General features: G+C 46.9%; 1 long non-coding RNA gene across 2 annotated transcripts in view; it reads left to right on the plus strand.

Moving 5' to 3' along the window:
• The window catches only part of LOC108641621, a 9,392-nt gene that overhangs the window by 3,871 nt on the left and 1,341 nt on the right, over positions 1-4,180 (plus strand). For both annotated transcript variants that reach the window (XR_003916341.1, XR_001922159.3), the window contains one exon: positions 1,177-1,289. This is a non-coding gene — a long non-coding RNA (uncharacterized LOC108641621). The remainder of the gene's footprint in view (positions 1-1,176; positions 1,290-4,180) is intronic.

Here is a 4,180-nt window from a genome sequence, read left to right on the forward strand (position 1 = left end):
CTTCGGCCCAGTAACGTTTGGCAGCCTTTGACGAGGGAGCTCTTAACCTTTGAAGCAAAGGCTTTAGGTTCAAACTACCTCCTTCACTACCCCTGTAAGCCTCCCCTCTCCCCACATACAAGCACATTGCGAGGATGGATTTGGCGGCATCTGGGATCTGTCTCCTCAGGCCTCCCCTCTACCTCAGGCTATGCCACTAGGTCTCCTTCATCTTCTCCCGAAGACACAGGTGAAGGTGCAGGGTTCCCAGGGCTTGAACTTGCTCCCCTCCGAGTGCAGAGGGAGCAAAAGCTGCCCCTGAAGAGGGAAAGGATGGGGTCAAACCAACCCCTGCATACTTGGGGGAAAGGGTGTCTCTTCGTCCCTCTGCTCTGACGGTCAGCATAGGACTGTAGGAGAAAGGGGAAGATGAAACTCGGTTTGGGGAACTTAATTATTTTGGCAGAGGAAAGAGATGTTCCCGCTCCAGGTAGGCTTATTCGGCTGCGCGTGAGCAAGGGGGCTGCTATGGGCTTTTCTGCCAAAACAGGGGGCTACAGAGCAGGAGCTGCTAGGCATGGAGGGCAAGGCCGGGAGGGCCCCTCCGCGGGGAAAACCGTTCCGGTAGGGCGAAGCTGGAAGGACAATGAAGACACACAGACACACACACACAGGGACACGTTCGCCCTCCGCCTCCCTCGCATCCCCGCGGTGGTGCATGGGGATGTCGCGCTGCCCCTTGGCCACGCCGCGCCACCGGGAGAGGGTGAAACCCTCCCGCCTGCTGACAGGTCAGGGGGGGCGGGCAGGGCTGGGGCGGTCGGAGGGCAGCTCACCCCGCCGGGCCGCCCTGTCTAACGCGGAATCCCCCGGGTGCGGCCCGGTCTCTGGAGGGACACGGCTGGGCTGCGCAGGCACAGGAGCGCTCATCCCCCTTACTCCCCTGCAGAGCACAGAGGGGGTGTCTCCAGACCCATTCCCTCTAGAAACTGGGGAATAGGAGGCTGGGGGGTGCTTGCGCAAACTGGGATACGCCTCTGGGCTACAGCGGGCAGCGCTTGTGGGGAGCGGGTCAGTAACACGAGTGGCCGGGAAAAGCGCGGGGAAAAGCAGGAGGGGATGAAACCATTCGCAGGCTCCTTGCGGATAGGGGGTGTGTTGTCATCTTTGTTTTGGTTCTGTTGTTTTGTTTTCCAGGAGATTGGGACAATAGCTGGAGTGGATTATGCATTCCCGTAGGCGATACTTCCCTATATGAGCTTCAGGATGCAGTTGGAAGCTCGGGAACAAAGCGGGCATCGAATGTCAAGGTAACTGGTCCCCTTCCTTTGTTTATGCTATTGTTAATGACGGGGCTCACTCAGCCCTGGCCTCAGCCGTGCCGTATGGCATTAATATGGACTTGAGAGAATAGGCAGGGCAATTAAAAAACAAACCCCAAACCCAGAACAGCAGCAGCATCCAGCCCAAGACCAGTTCTTCAGGTAAAACATGCCTCTTCTGAGCTGCTGACAATGATATTGTCATCTCGCCTAGTATTCACAGAAATACACATACCGCTTGAAAGATTAAGCGTCTCTGTACCCATCATTAACACCAAGGGGAGACATCGTAACCCTGTTCTTCAGTCCCAAATCAAAAGGGAAAGGGCATTGCCTTCAAATACCCACTATTACAGCATAAGGGGATTCTCATCATGATAAAAAAAAATTAAAATTAAAAAATCTAACAAAATTATTCTTTTAATCATGATTATCTAAAATCAGCAGAAACCTTAGTGTTTATTGACTCATTTTTCTTCTTCTCGAGTTAGTGGATGGCATTTAAAGTTCAACATTTCACACATCTCCTTGTTTAGTTTAATTTCCTCGACAATCTAGCAATTTCAGCAAACTGAGTTAAAAATTTTGGTACACATCTGATTATGGATCTGCATAAAATAGACAAAACATAAAAATGTTTTGTTATTTTAGGAAGAGAAAGGAGTGTAGATTTGCATGCTTGTGAGGATGTATATGTGTGTGAGAGAGAAACAAATCTAGAGCTTTGCACCTTACATGTGGTCTGTAGCTTTAGTGTGGATGCTGGAACAAATATCTATTACAGTTCTCTGAGAAATGTCCCACTTGGGCAGACAGACCTCTGTTTTGAATGAGAGCTCCAGGAGATGAACGAAATGTATGTGACTCCAGAACAATTCTTTACAAACTCATTTTTTTTTTAGAAAGATTAATTTCAGCTCTGCTATTCTGGGCCCATTTCCTGTCAGGGAAGGGATATAATAATGATTAATGCCCAGCACTTCTCATATCTTTTGTACTTAGTAAATATTTGCAATGTCTTGAACGTGGAGGGGAGGTGAAGAGATGAGCCCAAACTCAGCTTCAGAAGATCCTCACTGCACTCACACAGAGGCAGAAAAAATCCAAACAAGCAAACCAACCTTTCAGAAGACCCTCTAGTCCACAGCTCCCTTACAGCTATGCACTTAGTTTATGTATTTTATCTGCCTGGTTGGTGAAGTGGTCTAAAAACATCAGGCTACCTGTTTTTTTTGTGGCCAGCTCAGGTGTACATTAGTACTCCAGTTGAAAGTGGAGCCTGGAGTTGTTGAGCAAACAGTTCCTGCTCGACTGTAGCGTGAACTGAATGCTGTATAGTCAGCTATATGGAGCGGTGACAGGGAAGTAGCATCAAGCATTTCCAAAACTACTAACAAAATGTTACTATATATAAAATGTTTATACAGCTCATGTTCCCTCAAATTGTTTAAATTTCAGTTTGATGCACATAAATATAGCAGCCATACCAGGTTCCCCATTAGCCAGTCCTCGCTTTTTTAAATCAATTCATTTCAATTTGAAAGAATGGCCCCATAGGCAAGACAGTCAACAACCCTTTGACTTTCTCCACTCAGTGTGGACCTCAGGAAGAAATAGCATCTATCTTTGTCATTTCACATGCTATTACAGTGCCTTGACATTGTTTTTTAAGAGCAGGCCTACTACCAGTGAAGGTAACAGTCCCCAGCTGGTTCCCTTTTTCTAATCCATTTTCCCCCTTTTCCTTTTGAGAAAAAACAGTTCTGCTGAGCCCGCAGGTCTGGACTTTGGGGAGCAAGGCACAGTGGTCTGATATAAAAGCACTGTCTCTGTGGGTAGAAACTCTCCTGTGTACCATGAGCCTTACAAGAAAGGCAGCGAGGGGACATTTGGAGTAACCATGCATCTGGCATCAAGCGACAATTCACTTCACACTACCACAGAGGAGTTTGTTCCCAAACCAAATACTTTGTGGTGCTCAGTGCTGGTGTCAAATTGGTTTGAACTGTCCCAAGTTTAAAATAAAGATTTCCACTGTGGTATACCAGTGAGCTTTTCTTGCTAAACCTTCCCTGCTTTTGTTGAAGGTATAGAGCTGATGTAATACTGTCTTTTCTCTCCATGGATGGGCGCAATAGGAAAAGTTCAGAAAAGTTCTGTTTATCTTTTTTCCCCTTGTAGTTGAAGAAATGAAAGCTATCAGAAACAAGCCTAAGTTTGAAGGTACAGTTTTCAACATGTGAGTTGGAAACATATGCACTGGCACTATTCAACTGATCTGTAAGGGCTGTGCTCGAATTTTGGCTTTTAATCTCAACTCTGTTAGAGAGAGATGCAAAACGGAATGGAATCTGATTATTTATGCTGTAGCCTTGTGATACACATCCTATAACCGTTGGAGAGAGAAGCAAAACACTTTGCTAAAGCTTTGGGTGAACCTGAGTTTCAAGGGGACTCTAGTCTTCACAGGTTCTTACTTCACTGCCTTTCTTCCCTTAGTATTTGTTATATGGGATTTTTTTTTCTGCTGTTCTACGTTTTAAAGTGAGTAGAGACTAAATCCTGCTGAGAGAGTGAGCTCCCTCCACCACAAACTCACGTTTGGAAAATGCCTTCCCCTTTTGATTGCCCTCCTTCAAATCATCCTCCCCCTTTCAGGGCAGAAAAGAAAACTTCAAAAGAGAAAGAGAGAAGTGGGAGTGGGGAGGACGGGGGAACCCCTGATCCCTCAGTGATCTGCACAGCTCGGACAGACCTACAAGTTCCCCTTCACCTCTTGCAGACAAGTCCCCTCGGAGAAAAAAACCCATGCCTGAACTTTTAACGTGGCTTGGGGTTTATACCATTCTGGTTCCATTTCAGAAATCTCGAAAGGGGGG

The sequence above is a fragment of the Manacus vitellinus genome, unplaced genomic scaffold, assembly GCF_001715985.3.
Source record: "Manacus vitellinus isolate BGI_N305 unplaced genomic scaffold, ASM171598v3 scaffold_7_pilon, whole genome shotgun sequence".
Classification (NCBI taxonomy): Eukaryota; Metazoa; Chordata; class Aves; order Passeriformes; family Pipridae; genus Manacus; species Manacus vitellinus.